Raw genomic sequence first — 18,328 nt, 5'->3', positions numbered from 1 at the left:
TCATTTAATGGGACCAATAAGGGCCTCAAGAACTTGGCACATTCCAAAATAATGAGGCCTTCATTGACTACCTAGGTATAAGAGATTATCTCTCTCTTGGGGACCACAAAGAAAGATACATCATAGAACTCAATAGCGTGGCATATATTTGGAGAGGGTGCCAAACCTTCTAGTAAAAAAATTATAAAAATAAAATCAAATAATGGGTCTTCTTGTGTAAACCACATTGTGGCACTTTTTGACTCCAAAAAAGAAAAAAGAAAAGACCCATCCGATGGTGAAAACCTCTCTGAGGTGCCTAGGGATGGAAGGTTTGACACTCTCATATGAATAAAAATCATCTATGTTGATCAAGTAAATTATCAAGACAAATATAGGGACAAAGGACGTACCGCACAACATCTTCTTAGCACAGTCTTTGATAGAAATTGAACGACCAAAGTTCATAACATTATTCATAGAACAAAAAATCAATTTTACATGGTCATATGCAAATATGCCTGGATTGGATCCTAATTTAGTTATGCATCACTTAATAGTTACTCCAAGCACCAAGCTAGTTAAGAAATTTTTTTGTAAGATGCATCCATAGGTGGCACTACTAGTAAAGGTGGAACTTAAGAAATTATTGGGCATTCACTTTATCAGACCAAGTGACTACCCTAAGTGGATTTCTAATCTTGTACCCATCAAATAACCAGACAACAACATCAAAATATATACTGACTTCGGAGATATCAACAAGGCTTGTCTTAAAGATGATTTTCCATTGCCAAACATTCATTTAATTGTCAATCTCACAGTTGTCCATGCAATGCTATCACTAATGGATTTTGTAGGTATAATCAAATCAAAATAGAACCTAAAGATCAACACAAAATAAATTTTGCATGTCCTTAGGGCACCTTTTGTTGGAACATCATGCCCTTCAGATTAAAGAATGTAGGTGCAAAATATCAAAGAGCCATGACAACCATCTTTCACGCATGTCACTATGGAAGATTATGTAGATCATCTCTTGGGAAAATCAATCACAAGGGGAGAATATTTCTAAATTTTATTAGTGGTCTTTGCACGCTTGAAAAAGTACAAAGTCAAATTGAATCCCAAGAAATGTCTCTTTGGGGTGACCTCTGTGAAACTCCTAGGATACATTGTCTCACAATGGGGTATTAAAGCAAATCCAATGAAAGTCAATTCCATATTAGAATTTCCACCTCCAAAGAACATCAACCAACTCCAACCTCTATAATTAAGACTTCAATCAATATGCATATTTATAGCATAACTTGTAGATAAATGTCATCCCTTTTAGCATCTACTTCACAAGAATATCAAGTTCAAATGGGATGATAAGTGTCAATGGGCCTTTCAAATTGTTAAAGAATATCTCATAAATCCACCAATATTGATGTCACCTATCAAAGGAAAACCCTTATTACTTTACATATGAGATAAACCAATGACATTGAGGGCACACTTAGCACAACAAGATCGTGATGGTAAAGAACGAGCTATCTACTACATCAATCGCACATTGGTTGGTTACGAGCTTCATTACACTCCAATTGAGTGCACATGTTTGGTCGTGGTTTTTGATTCATAGAAATTGTATCATTACATGCTAACTCATTAAATGAAACTTGTTACAAGAATTGACCCACTAAAATACCTTCTCAACAAGGCAACTCTCACAGTAAAATTGGTTAAATGGCTCATGATGTTGAGTGAGTTTGATATTGAACATGCCAACAGAAAAGACATTAAGGGACAAGTCATTGAAAACTAGCTAGTAGATGCACCTATGATTGATGATACTCCTATTGTCTCAGAATTCTCGAATGAATCTATCTTTATGGTGACAAACTCAAAAAATTGGCAGCTATATTTTGATGGTTCGTACACACAACATGGCACAAGAGTAAGTATCCTCTTCATCACACCTCAGGGGGATTCCATTCCTAAGTTATATCAATTATCATTCCTTGCACAAACAACATAGCAGAGTATGAGGCATTAGTAGGATTAAGAATCACATTTTAGTGGAAGATCCAAGAACTTCATGTTTTGGGGGACTCTCAACTTGTTATTCTCCAAGAAAATGATGATTATCAGATAAAAGATGAGAAGCTAATGTTGTAAAATAAAATGGTAGATGATTTCAAGCAATACTTTACACAAATAATCTTTGAGACAATCCCAAGGGATAATAATTGAGTTATCGATGCTATGGATACTATTGATTCTTTGATTGGCATGCCTCAGAATGAGACCCATTATGAGTTCTTGGTGGAGAATCTTCTGGTTTTCTCATATAAGATATCTCCTCTAGTAATGATATTTGCCATTGGTCCTGATTCCCTTTGGCATGGTAACATTTTCACCTACCTCTGTGACAATACCTTTCCACCTAACCTTTCCAACAATCAATGTCGTACCTTCATTCACCAATCCTCTTGTTATGTCATCTTAGTTGATATCCTTTACCGATGGGGTATAGATGGTACTCTCCTTAGATTTTTAGAAAGTGACGAAGCTCAAATTGTGTTACATGAGGTTCACGAAGGTATATGTGGTGCTCACTCTAGTGGTCCAACATTAGCCAAGAAACTCATGAGGATTGGATACTACTAGCCTACTATTGAAAAGGACTCATACCGGTTTGTCAGAAAGTATAGGCAGTGTCAGATTCAGGAGACATCATTCATGCACTAGCACAACAACTTCAGTTGATCGCTACTCTAGGGCCCTTTTTTCAATGGGGGCTCAATCTCGTGGGAAAGATTCACCCACCATCTTCCAATGACCACAAATTCATTATAACAACCACAAAGTATTTTAGGAATTGGATTAGGGTGTTCCTCTCACCCGAGTCACCAAAAAGAAGATCACAACTTTTATCCTTAATTATATCATTTGTCGATACGGTGTTCCTATTTCCATTGTCACATATAATGGGCAACCCTTCAAGAATTAGGATTTTTGTGAAATTTGTGATCGATTTCATATCCATCATTGCGTTTCCACTCCATACAACCCCCAAGATAATGTTCAAGCTTAGGCATCCAATAAAACTATCCTAAGAATCCTCAAGAAGACAGTCAATAACATTGGTTGTAACTGGCATATCCAACTCAATCCCGCACTATGGATTTATCGCACAAGTGTCTACACACCCACCAAAGCCATTCTCTACTCACTTGTATATGGGAATGAATCCATCTTTCCTATCAAGGCCGAGCTACCATCTTTACGGGTCTCCTTGTGTGATCTTATCAATGATGAATACTACAGAGACTCAATATTTGGAATTGTTAGATGAGCATAGACAAACCACATTTAATCATCTTAAAGCATATCAACAATGTATGAGTCACAGATACAATCAAAAGGTAAAGCCTTGTACATTTGAGCTGGGTGACTTGGTCCTAAGAGAGAATCCTAAGAATCAACAAGACAGAGAGAAAAGGGGCAAGTTTGAACCAAATTGGCTTGGGCCTTATGTCATCACAGCAACCTATGGATCAAGTGCATATCAGTTGTCAACACCAAAAGGAGAACCTTTGGATGATCCTATCAACAACATGCACCTTCACAGGTTTTATACATAGCTTTTTAGAGTATCTCAATCAAAAAGACAAAAAAAATTTAAAAAATGTCAAAAATACAAAAATATCAAAATACAAAAATTGCCAAAAATACAAAAAAAAAAAAAAAGAAAAAAAAATCATCACAATTGGCAAACAAGCACCTTGTGACAAAAAAAATTGAAAAAAAAAAAAAATTAAAGAGAAATAAATTCATCCAATGGTGAAAACCACTTCAGTCGCGCCCCGAGAAAGTACCGTGGCGAAAATCAGGTTACCAACACCATGTGTAGAGACTTTTGCTCCTCCCTCCTTCAGGATTCAATTTCCTCTTGTCACTTTGCACACACTCACAGCCTATCATTCCATAATAAACATGTCCATTCCCATCATGGATTGTTATTGATCTACCTAATATTGGTTCACTATCAACAATAAACTTTTCTGCATTTTCCTTTCACTCATAATAAATCAGGTCCTATCTATAACTAGGAGTAGATCCTAACCCTAGTGATGGAAGTGGAACCTTGGCATCACATGTTTTGAGGAGCGTCATCTTTTCATTCCTCCTTCTTTCATGCACAATCCACAATAACTAATCACTTGTATGATTGATCCACAATAAAGTTTTCACTCTTCTCTGCAATAATAATCAAATACATGGAGTAAGTCAGTTTCAGATGAGATGCAAGTAGTAGTGATATTTCAACAAATTAATTTTTCAGCAAAATTTGACTACAACGGGATTTTTCAGCATTATTTGTCCTTTATGAAGATGACAACATTGTGACCAAATCAAACATGTTAACATATGTAGCAAGATACACTAAAAACTTGAGGAATTCATTGTATTTTGGTGTCAAGTCTTTTATTTTCTTTTGATTTTATCTTTTATGGTGATGTCTTTTAGCTTTTCTAAGATGTCTCTGAGTATAATATCTCCTGGATGTCTTTGACTAGAAATGCAAGGATGGGGTATGTTCACCTATTTTTGTTGTTTGTGGATTGTCTCTTAGTAATGCTATGGCTCATCCAAGGATATGAGGAAGTGGTGGGTCTAATATGAATTGGGGAATTCCTTATTTGCGACTATCTATTATCCATGCAAATGATTTGATGACTATCTAGGTTGAACATATATCTAGATGGTCACAATACATTTTCCATAATAAAGCTCAATGATGATAATAGCATAAGAAGCTTATTCACCTCCATATCTTCTACCCTTCATTCCCCTTTCTCATTTGTTCTCCATCATCCCTTCCTGAGTCTTTGTAATCTGGTATCACATGACTAATTAGAATGACACCAATAAAAATATTTGCATCTTATGTAGTGTCCACCCGCATCATCACATGTTAATTTGCATTATGTATATCATAAAACTAGAAATAATAGTTGCATCCATCTTGTATATATATAATATCATATCCATGTACATAACATCACATACCACACACACCACTTGTTATCACATCATACAAACATCATTATCATATTGCATTCATCATATGTCATAATAGTCTAGAATATTTGTATTATCATAAATTAGAACATTACAACATCATCATGCATGATAAATATATAAAACAACTAAAAAACTATGCATCGCATCACATTATAGACATATATTTCATAAGTATCATACATGATAGAACATCTCATAAATCATATAGAAATCATACAAAATTGCATCATCATAATAGACATCATCATAGTAAATGCATCACATAGGAACACATGTATATAGCTGCTACAAGGATAGATCATCTTGAATATATATCAAAAATAATGTGTCAAGGTACAATGATGTCAAAAAAATTATATGATTAAAAAATCACTTGAAGGTGTCTATATCATCATACAAAAACTAATACAAAATGGACCCAAGAGAGATATGATGAACTCCCTCCCTTGGAGCCAGTGGGCCTCAATGAAATTAGAGCTCCCAAAGGCCCAACCCCTGGACCATCTCGTCAGCCTTCTCCCACTAACCCTATTGGTGGTGGTGGTGGTTGTCCCATCACTCCACCACTAGATTCCCTTTGTTGGTCTCTCCCTGGAGTAGTGGATTGAGATGCTCTTTTGTATCTCCTAACCCTGAGATGAGGTGGCACTATTGCCTCATACAAGCTCGACTAGTAGTTGATCTCCTCTCTAGCTATAATGTAGTAGGTGTACCCTAAAGAAGTGTCCCCCTACCATGTAGCCTTAGCCACCTTGATTCTCTCCTCAATAGTATTGTGCTTCTCAATGGCCTTGTCTTACTCATCTTTGGCCTCCCCAATCTCTTACCTCAATCGAGATCATTGATCTCATTGGCCTAGCCCTATGTGATCTCTCTCAGCATGATGAGCTCATCCTCCTCATCTCCATCCTTGTCTGGTCCCTTAGGTCTCTCTTGTCTAGGGGCATCATATCCCTATCCCTGTACATGTCCCTGTACTTGGGCTACAATTTGTAGAGGTTATCCACGTCTCCCTCTTATCGACCTCAGTGGCCTTCCCTCTCCACCCTATGTAGCACCCTATAGTGGTTGTCTCTCTCCACCTCCTCCTCTGCCTCTCACTACACTCCTTGCTCCACCTCTTCTTTTTCTCCTTTGTCTCCCACCTCCATCATTATCATCATCATCCTCATCCTCCTATTGTTGGCTCTCTTGGCTTTGTCAAACGTGGGAATGGATGTGCACGGAAGTAAGCCTCATACTCGGAAATCATCCCTACGTCTGTTATTTCTCTCAGTAAATCCTAGCGAATAGGTGCAATCTCCTAAAAAGAAGTCACTACTGCATCATATGACAAAATGGGTCCCTAGTATACCTGCTCTCTCATAGTGCGAGAAAACTCACCTAATCTCTGAGGCATCTGTTGTACTCTACCAAACTACCTAGACACCCTGTCTGTAAAATGTCTATCCAAAATATATGGTGTCCTCCCAATCAAATACCTATTGTGAAAACAAAAATTTAACTCCCTGTCATCCTCTACCCATGCCTCACAATATAAGTACGACTGCCATATCACACTATCAATATCATCGATGACCCTACGCTAGTACTCTAACTTCTCGATCCATGGCTGGGAAGTAATCATGTTGTACATATGTACAAAGCCCTACCCATAACCCCTGAATCTGAAATGAATTGGCCTAGTCACAGCTATATGCTCGTAAGCCCACACATGTAGCAATGTAACTATACATCCAAGCCTACATCCACTGAGGTAAACAAACTGATGCATCTCATGGTACAAGTGTGTCAGCACGCATGGCCCCCAAGAAAACTTTGTCCCCTCTATCGAGAGTATATCTAAGGCTCTCCCCCATCCAATAGCTAATCCATGAAAAATCCCTATCGAGACACAAAAACCCGCTAATAACCCCTCCCACCACTGCAGCCAATGTTTGTTGTTGGTGTACATCACATCCCATCTCAGATCTCCTCCCCTTAGCTCCAACTCTAAGTCTCCAAAGACTCATCGCAATGCATCCACATCTCCCTCCCGATCATAAACCACTAACTCCTCAATAATAGGAATCCTCAAAATCTAGTAAACATCCTCCAAAGTGATGGACATCTCACCCGTAAGTAAATGAAATGAGCAAGTCTTAGAGTACCATCTCTACTTGAGATCAGTTAGTAATCTTGCGTTCACCCAAATATCAGGCATGAACATAATGTACCTCAAACCCATAGCCTCGATCATTGCATGATCCTCAACAATCAGGTTTTGTCGTAGCTACTAAGTCATAGGGAATCTCTCTCACAACTCTATATGTCCTAGATACTCCTACAATCAACCAAGCCAATCGTGTCAATCCTATTAGTTCTCATGTATATCACATAGTGCTACTTATCCTATCCTAGCCTGGTGGTGCCTATGTCTATCACATGCTACTACTCATTGGGCTTTATCCTAGTGCTTATGTCTATCACATGGCGATGCATTCTAGTGTACATGTTTATCACATTGCACTTGATCCTTTTTTTTGCCAGAGCACTTATTGGATTTTATTAATTTGATGACTTGTCCACTATTAGCTTAGCATCCTACTTGCCTAGAGGCAGTTGTTTGAGTGTATCCTCTCAATAGTTTATCCAGTTGGCGATGCATGTCTATCATATGGAATCTGATTCCAACCCTAATCCTATATTTTCCTTGCTAGGGCACCTATCTAAGTGTATCCTCTTGACAACTTATCCAATTGACAATGTATGTTGATCATAGAACTATCAATTTTAGCCTCTCTGGTCTTAGACATGATTTTATTTATTATAGACATGTCTTTATTGCACAAACATATTTTTACTCTACTTAAATGTGTTTTAACATGTAGAAGTGAAGTTGTTTTCAACACACATGCCTCTATCACCTAGACACACCTTTAGAACCTAGACGCGATAATGAAATATATGTTTGGACATACCTAACGTAGATGCAATTTTCCTAGACCTAGATGTGTTAGCACATCACAAACACGCCCTAACTTGATGAAAACATGTTTCTAAACCTAAACATCGATTCAACGGTTTTGGTCAATCTACCTATCTAGCCTAATAATGATACATTAAATGCAAAACAAATGAGAAAGTTTGAGATACATATCAACTCGCCCATGTTTGCAAGTCACTCGAGTCATTGGACACAATTGAACCGATGCAATCTTACTACCATGATCTCTTGGTTGATGACTGCTCTCTAAGCTGTCTGAGTGCTCTATGCTTAGATCTCTCTAATGTTGTGGATGCAAATGAGGATGTTTTCTCCTATGGCCTCTATATATAGGTTGTGGAACCCTAATTGTCTCCTTTTGTCATTTTCTTGCCCGTCTATCCCTTTTCAGTCCATTTTTTCACCCATCTAACCCTGTCGTCCTACCCCTTATCCCTTTTAGCCTTTCTTTCTTATCAAGATATTGTTTGCACTTTTTTAGAGTTTTTCATCCAATCTCTTGAGGGGGCATATCACTCCCGTCCTGGGGAAAACTTTGTATTAGTTTATCTTATCTTCTTTGAGCCAACATGACAAGTTGCATTATCTCAAAGAGAGGCAAAATGTAGACACCTAAAAATTGTCCTAGCTTAATTAAATAAATATTTATTTATTTAATTATTTTATCATAAGCCTTCTATTAATTAAATATTTATTTATTTATTTATTTAATTCACCTATCCCCTTCTAGCCTTTCCCTATTTAAATAAATATTTTTTATTTATTTAAATTATCCTTTCCCTAAATTAAATAAATTTTTTATTTATTTAGTTGGTACCACTTCTGCTATTAATTAAATATATCTTTATTTATTTATTTATTTAATTCATTGGCTTTTTCCCTCCATGGCACTTGTCATTTATCTCCTAATTTTCCTCTAGCTACCCCGTTCATATTTTATTATTTTCCCTACCTACCCTTTAATCCTAGCCTACCATTTAAATCCTTTCACCTCTTAATCGTATCCCTCCAATTCTTAATGTATTTTCTATATAAGAGGATTCATTTATCCTTTCACAACCCTAACTAATACATCAAGCAAGTCTTCATGTGATCAAGCGACTTCACAACCATAATCTGTTCTTTGTTGAGCTCTTGTGCACACATAAAATCTAAGAGAAAATCTATCAAACAAGATCAATGGAGATAGGAAACAATGGATATCAAACCCTACTAAGCATGTGAATGGTATAATCTTTTTATTTTATTGTTATTTGCATGTTTTAGGATCTTCATTGGTTTATGGTATATCTAGAAGGCGATGTATATCTTGCTACACTGTATCACAAGTAGTTGTGAATGTAGCAACACAAGTATCCTCAAAAGAAACAATAGATAGAAGTGAATGAATGCAAGGTTCATGAGTTGGATCACATCTGAGGATACCCAGGTTCAAGTAACCAAAGTTCTCCTTGAAATCAAAATTTGTACTAGGAGTATGATCAACAACCAAAGGATCAAAACCATCATTAGGTGAAAAGTCTGAAAAAGGTGTACAACTAAGATGCATGATCAACCACCCCAATAGAAAATATCTTTCTACTTTCCAAGTCTTGAATGATAATTGAATCAGGTGTAAATTCCACAATCTTCCTTATTCTACCAAGGGTGATGTGATAGATGGAAAGAATATTATTTGACAAGCAAAGTACACACAAAACATCATTGAAAGTGTCATCCCCAACATCAATATAACCTTTCCTAATTACACTCATATAAGTGTTGTTTCTCATTAAAATAAGTGGCATAACCTAAGTCTCAAAAGAAGAGAACATATATTATGTAGTCCATATGAAGAGAATATCCAAATTAGGAGCTATCTCCCTTATTCAAAAGTTGTAGAAGCACAAAATTCTATACCTTTACCTTAGTAGATCCTAATTGGGTTAAATGAGAATAATAAGTTGACTCAAACATTCTAGAAGGAAGATTGTTGTTGTTCCTCTTAAGAATATATTTTAGTTCATCGATATCCTTCTTATAACAAGAATTTTATTCATGTCAAATCCTCTTGCAATATGCACAATTAGGCTTCTCCTTCTTATATGAGTCATCCTTTAAAAATGATTTATTCTATAGTTGATCTGTATGTGGCTTTTTCTTCGAGTTCTTCTATTTCTTGTCAGATTTTCCTAACTCCCTCAATCCCTTAGGTTGACTAACAAACAAGGATTGATTTTTTTATGGCTTTATGAGACCCATAGAAAGAAGTTTTTTTTTTTCATGTATCAACATCTCAAAAAAATATGCAAATGTAGGCTTAACATAAGATGATCCCATAGTTAGCCTTTGAGTATGGAAGCTAGAAACAAAAGATGTGTATTCATGACTGAGTTTGTTTAGTACATATAGACCAACTAAATGTCATTTTTCTCAATGACACATTCTTACATTGTGCTCTAAAATCATGAACCTCAGTTATGATATCTTAGATGTTGTCAAAGTTCTTTGGATCAAGGCTCATCAAATCATTGTCAATTTGATAGCCTCTAACTTCATCAATTGTACCATACAATATTTTTAATTTTTCCCAAGATTCATGTGAAATTTTATATTCTTAAATCTAAAACATAAGATCAAGGAAAACAAAACTATGAAGACATCCAAGAACTTTTGCTTGTTCAAGCATCTATTTTAGCTTTTCCTTATCTTTTGTAGGTTTAGCTACTTTTTCCTCAACATATGGAGAGTACCCAGATTGCATTAATGTATTACATGCATGTTGATGCCAAGTTGCATAATTATATGGTGTAAGTAAACAAACCTTAGAATGATCCATGAATAGAAAAAGAAGAGTGCAAGTAATCAAATAACTAGATCAGAAACAAATACATAGAGAAACACCCCCCCCCCCTCCTTTTTCACTCAATCAAGAATAACCCCCAACAAAAAAAGATTATGGTACTCTATAAATAAATATATTTACAATGATAGAGTTATTTTCTATAGTTTTACAATGTCCAAATATGGACTCAAATACTAAAAGTATAAAATATCTCTGAATCAAAACCTCAAACTAGCACCATTGTGTAATAATAAAAAAATATCAACTTTCAAAAATAGAAGCACCTTGATCTGAGGTCATATGTGAAAGTTATAATCATTTCAAGTTCCAAAAATGAGGATTGTCCTTCAGATATGATAAGAAAAGTAAATTTATAGAAAAATTAGATCGCTTGAGTAAAAACCAATCACTTCTCTACAAAGAGCATGCAATTCTACCCAAAATAATTAAAAAAAAACATTTGTTGAGAAACTCCTTTGTATGTCCATAATATTATGCTCTAAAGTTTAGGTACAAGAAAGAAAAATTCAATGAAGAGGGGTAAAAATTTTCAAAAACAACTTTAACCAAATTTGGTGAACTACTGCTAAATCTGAAAGTTCTCCAACTTGTGGATGTCTCCAAATAAACTTTGAAATTCACCAAAATTGGAAGCATGCTAGCTAATTTTAAAAACTATCAAATTATATGCGCCTACTTAAACAACCACCAAATGTGGTGGTGACACCAAACTTATGGATCATAGATCAAAATCTATGTGCAAATGCCAAGGATCAAATTGCACTATTTCTAAAAGAAAAAAAGTGATTTTTTTTTATTTCGTTTTAAAAGTTTTTATTTTCGAAAAACTTTAAGAAGATGCTTTCTAGTGGGGGGTCCAAGGCTATGCCCCACACCCCACACCTTTTACAAAGGTTAATGTGATTGTTTCAAGCCACATAAGATGTGGAAGATGGGTGTTGAAATGGAAAATGTGGTGCCCAAGGGTACCTTCTAGTATGGTACAAGCTACATTTAGGTACCCTTTTTTTACTTTTTGATATTTGATTTTTACTTTTTACAAATAAAATTGCGTTTTAATATTTTTGAATAACTATATATATATATATATATATATATATATATATATATATATATATATATTAAATGCAAAAAAAAATGATTTTTTAATTATGGTTCTTGAAAATTGTGTTGTACCTAGCATATGTGGGGCCATATGGCTCTGCTTGCAAAAAAAATTGCCTCAAATTCAACTTTCTCCAAAATTGATGAATTGATAGTCAATTTTAATGGTTTTGGACCTTCTAGACATGATGGAATGATCCATTGGCCTCAAAATACCCCAATAAATCAGCTACCCTCTAGATCTAGCAATGAAATATCTAGTTCAAACCTTCATCAATTTTGTTTGTAATGCCTAATGTGGACAAAAAAAAGAAGGTGATTTTGACTTTATCAGTTGGTTTGAACTCAATGATGAGCTCAAATTTCTAAAGGAAGATCCTAGAATACCTCCACTAAAGAGAAAGAGATACAAACCCCTCTAGAAACTATAATTCCTTCTTCAAGTTTTTATCATTCTCAATATCATCATTAGATGCACGAGAAGAGAATACCTTGATTTCAAGAAAAAAATCACTATAGATTCCTAAAAGAATGTTAATCGTCAACTCACAACTAGCTCTAATATCATGTTAGATTTATCTATGAAGCCACCCAAGATCAATATGATTGAAGGAAAGCAAGACAAGAATCCAAAGATGAACAAAACTTAGCACTCCCTTAGCACTCAACAAACACTCATAATCATGTGAGCTATTGAACTTCACATAGGGAGAGGTGAGGGTTAATTATGTAGAAAAATAGGGGCACATAAAATCAAGAGGAATAACAACTCCCAATTGCCCAAAATAGGAGGGATTTTTACTTACTTGGTAAATACTAGATTACATGGGTATGCCAACTTAGGTAAGGACAAGAAAATGGTTATGGGAGGTGCAAATAAACCCAAAAGAGGGTGTACATTCACCTACCCAAATGTGGGTGTGAGTGACACAAGTGATTGAAGGATTATGCCACGTGTCTCATCCTAACGATTTAAATATAGCCATAAGGAAAATAAAAACCTACACTAACATGGGGAATATCATTGTGGAAATGTGCTTGTATTTTGGGTGCATGTATGCTACCTTAAAGTAATTGTTCCTAGTAAGGCGTACACAAATTATTTGAAGTGGGGGAATGCACTCTTCTCTTTGTTACACTTTGTGCACACAACACAAGATTTTGTTTGTACACTTTGATCACACACCATGACATGTGTGGTGCATTATACAACACCCATTTTGCAATAAATTCATTATTCATATTACTTTGCAAACTGAGCCTTTCGTTTTATAATCTTTTGCACCATTTTTTTTCAATTCATTTTTTTCTTTCTATACATGACTCATGGTAAGCATAGCCTTACTAGTCTAGAATAGTCATGCTCTCTCTTCTCTTCATGTGTTGTTCCTTTCATCTTGATATTATTGTAGCATTATAAATTGTATCCGCATACAATTTCATCTTAGACCTCACCTTGGGATTCTATCTTTCAATGACTGGTTTCCGCTTTGATTTTTTTCACACCTTCTAGAAACCTGCATTTTCACATCATTTTTTTGTCTCTTATCTAAATCTAAGTTTACATTCTCAAGAATAGGGTACTAGGGCAGCATGGTCCTAGCTCACAACCAGGACACCAAACCACCCTGGTCCTCTTAATCAAGACCCAAATTTGGTCCCAACAATGGTCACATCAAGTGGGTGAAAATTTAGATCTTGTGCCTGACTACTCTAAAATTTCAAACAATTTTGGATAGTTAAGTATAAAGGGAGGCTTGCCCCTCTCATTTGAAACCTAATGAAAGATGTCTATAAAGCCTAAGTTGGATCTTTGTCTCAATTTCATTCAAGTAATAAAACAATTAAGAAATCATCAACCGTTGAAGAAGAGGTTAAGTCAAATTCAAGCATTCAAGATGGCATTCCTGATCAAACTTCCATTAAGATATTCTATGTGACATCCTAAACCCTTCTGTCAATATTGAAGAAATCTTCATCAAGGTATCAACTTCAATTACAAGAACTTGATTTCATATATAGCCTTTCCCTCAAAAGGAAAGCATCTTGTTGCAATTCAATTCTATTTATATTACAATCATGATTTTAAATTCAAGGTTAATTCATAAACTAGGGTTTGACCCAAGGTAAACCCCTATCCATGACCCTTTTTCTCTCTATGTGTGCAAGAAATTGATTCTAGAGCTACGATTGAAGATTTTGACAAAATAGACCATGATGAATGGGTTCAAATTTTGAAGGAGCAAAACGTGGAGGACCAGGGTGACCTGCCACCCCAATCCCAAGAATTTTTCCTGATCTTCTGATGGTGGATCTTGTGCATCTTCTTGATTTGGAAAATATCCCACTTGCCCATCAGGAAGTTACAGGACCGAGGCGACCTACCACCCTAGTCTCGACAATTCAACCCAAATTTTCAGCAATAGGTTCTAATCCTATTCTTATTCTCAAATGTTTGTCTATGGCTCTATCTGACCTCTGTAGCATTTTTTTATTGATGTTTTACTTTACCCATTCAAATCAAAATTCAACTTAAACTTGGAGGAGACAACAAATAGGTAAATTTAATTAATATTTTAGCCCTTCTACTAATTGAATTGTGGCTAGATCTATTGAATTTACCCCCACTTTTAATGTAATGGTTAATTAGGTTAGATTAATGGTTTTATTATCTTAATTGATGAAACCCTAATTTTACTTTCACCATTATATTTTGATGAACCCAGCTTCTTTCATGCTTATTTATGATTTATTATCTCATATCTGATTTGTATGCACTTAAACATTCATCTTTGCACTCATAGATCATATATGCAATTGAATTACATAAATTTAGAGGTTAAATTAATTTTAAAAACCCTCATTTATTCTTCTTAAAAAATTGACTTGTGGGTTGCATAATTTTTCAATTGCATTTTTAGATATGATTGTTATGACATGTTATGTTTAGATTTAGATGCATCTAGTATTAAATATAATAATTCATATTGTTTAATTCATTGGTTAATCAATCATTTTACAAATAAATTGCATTTCTTGATCATAGTTTATATTTCCAATCTTTGCATTCAATATTCCCCTCTTTGTGCATGAGTTTTGTTACCCTTGGTTCTACATACAATATTCTAGTGAAACGAAGTTAGACTTAGGGATTCCCAAGGTTTAAACACTAAGGATAAGGAGCCTCGATTGACTAACTCATTCCATGTGAATGTTAGTTCTTCCTCTAATCCAACAAATAACATACCTAATATCACATATCTCCATTCACCTCATACTTCTCATGATGAAGATGAATCACTAACTAGGGCTAATATTGACCAATTGGAGAAGATTGATAGTGAGTTTAAAAATCTTCAACTATGGATGGGTCAAAAATACATGGATAGTGAGGCAATCCCCTTGATTGAAGGATTGAAGAGAATTGTTCAAAGTGATAAGATAGGTGTAGATTTCTTGTGTGGACTTTCTCATATTATTGATTCTAATATTATGCCAATCAAAATTTGTGCTAAAGTTCTTGGTTACTCTAAAACCACTAGTCAAGTTAACCATTTCATTCCTACGTCTACATCCTTGACTAGTGTGCCTACATTTACATCTTCTATCATGACTACTTCGACACAAAATTTTAATCCTACACATGTTAGTCATGGGAGAAATCCTATTAATAAATATTCTTACATACCTCCTTGCATGAGTCTTCCATTTGTTTAACAACCATCTCCCATAATAACATACCATAGTCCTCCCTCATAATTCTCAGCATCCACTCACAACAATGTTACTCCTCCATCACAATCCAAAATATCCAATTCCAATTCATCCACTGAAGAAACTATCAATAACCTAGCTCAAATTATTTCATCCTTACAACACCAGTTGGCTTCTTTAACTCAATCCAAATTCAATGTTCCCACATTTGATGTAGAAAGACCACTATCTGATGAGATTGTTTGTATGGTTCCTCCTAAGCATGCAAAAATTCCCCAATTGGAGTTATACAATAGAAAAGGTGACCCCTTGACTCATGTGAAGAATTTTTAAACCTTTTATAGTGATATCTTTCATGATCAAAGAATCATGGCAAAATTATTTACTCAAACATTTAGGGATAAAGCATTGTAATGTTATTGTTCTTTGTCTCCTTATTATATTACTTCTTTTCTACAATTGGCTAATTCTTCCATTCAAAAAAATTGAAAATAACATTATTCCTAAGATTACTTTGACTGATTTGATATATTGTAAGCAAGGAGTTAAAGAAAAAGTGACTAATTTTATTGGTAGATATAAACATTTGCATTCACAAATTGTTTATCTTGTGCTTGATCATGATGTTCAAATATTTTTTATTGCTAATTTACAAAAGGATATTAGAGGTAAGATTCTATTTTTTGAGTTACATTCTTTTATGCAATTTTGTTCAATACTTCCTAATTATCGGCTTCAAGTGAGTCAATCTGAATCATTTTCTTCAATGGATTCAGTTGATAACAATGAGAGTGTTCAACAGTCATTTATGAAGTTTAAACACAACAAATGTTTCATCAAGATAAATGATAACATCAACACTCAAGTGGTAGCCATGACACCAAGTGTAGCCCCTTTATCCAAATACTTTAGTAAAGAATTAACTCTTCTTTTTGAGTCTTTGCATAGTATAATGTTGAGCTTTATCAATGCTAATTTATTGTAACTTCCTCCAATCAAAACAATTGAACATTTTAAACCATTGCCAACTTCCCTTGATCCTAAATCTTTTTGTAAATATCATTGCCAACCAGGTCATGACATTGAGAAATGCTATCAATTGAGGAATAAGATTCAATATTTTATTGATAACAATACTATATACATAGCTAGTGTGAATGACAAAGGGAATAAGTGCATATCTCCTCCTAACCAAAACTTCCAAATCCTCACCAATTTGTTGCCTTCTCATTCTACTAATTTTGTTGAGTCTAAGCTACTTACTTTCTCTCCTAATGACCTTGGTGTAGAATCTAATAATGTTGTGAACCTCATTGACAAAACTAAACCTACAAAAGACCTATGCATTACCTTTGATCCTAATGAGACTATTGTTTCACCTGATTTCCCATTGTATATTACTAGGGAGATCAAAGGAAAACTCTCACGACATGTTCTCATTGATCTAGTATGCATGGTGAATGTGATTACTGAAGAACATCTTCTTACTCAACAATTGTATCAAGTAACATATGATAAATCTGATGTTATGGTTAAGGTCTATGATGGTTTTTCTTTCCCTACTATTGGTTCTATTACTCTTCCCATTGAGGTTGGTACTAAGTGCTTAGATGTCACCTTTGCTATTATTCCTACATCAGATCAATTTCATGTGAAGTTAGGACATACTTAAATCTCTTCCATGAAAGCTATCCCTTTTATAATTCATAAATATTTGAAATTACCTCATAATGACACTATTATAATGATTAATCATAGTCTTTACCAACCCATAGTGAAGCATATAAATTTTTCTCTTAATTACTTTTGGCCTAAACAACCTGTGTCATTAAAGCCTCGAAAAGAAATCTTTTCTTATCTTATTAAAAATAGAAAAATGAGATGATAATGGACTTGAGGAAACCTAGAGACCCTACACACATGGATATTCCTCTTCCTCATGATGGACCTAGTCTTATTCCTACTCCTATTCCTCCTATATGTGCCAAAGTCTCACCTCCTAGGTCCAATAAAAGAAATCACTTGGCATCATGTATCTCTCAATCTATTGGGGTTTCTTCCATTCATTCCTCTATAAGAGAAGAAAAGAAGCCTATGTCGATTAATCTTCAACCTTTGCAAGTCTTGATTAAAACTAAAAGGAATTATTGTGAGAGAGAATGCAAACAAAGATGTTGTACTAAGGCTCGTGATCTTTCTTCTCAAACCCTTTCCTCTTTGAACACACTAAATGTTGACTTGGTCCCATTTTTCAACCTGAACCTAACGCTAGGGAGGAAGTTCAATCACCTAAGTTAAAAAATGCTCAAGAAAAATGATGGTTTAACTTCTTTTCATATTAAAGATCCTATTATAATTAATTTACATGATGATATGGATGATGATAATAATGTTGTTCATGCTAACATTGAGATTAATCATGAGTTTGATCCAACCATGTTATGGAGGTCCCTCAAAGAGAACACTCTGGATCATAAAGCAAGAGTAACACAATGGAAGCACAACACGGAATGTAAAAAATGTAATATTAGACATCCACGATATCATAGATTCATTAAAGTAGTTGGGAACATGTGAACAAACATGCATGCTTACAGGCCTTATTACATAATACATTCCAGAAT

The sequence above is a fragment of the Cryptomeria japonica genome, chromosome 4 (assembly GCF_030272615.1).
Source record: "Cryptomeria japonica chromosome 4, Sugi_1.0, whole genome shotgun sequence".
Taxonomy (NCBI): Eukaryota; Viridiplantae; Streptophyta; class Pinopsida; order Cupressales; family Cupressaceae; genus Cryptomeria; species Cryptomeria japonica.
Note: the sequence above shows the minus strand (reverse complement) of the source record.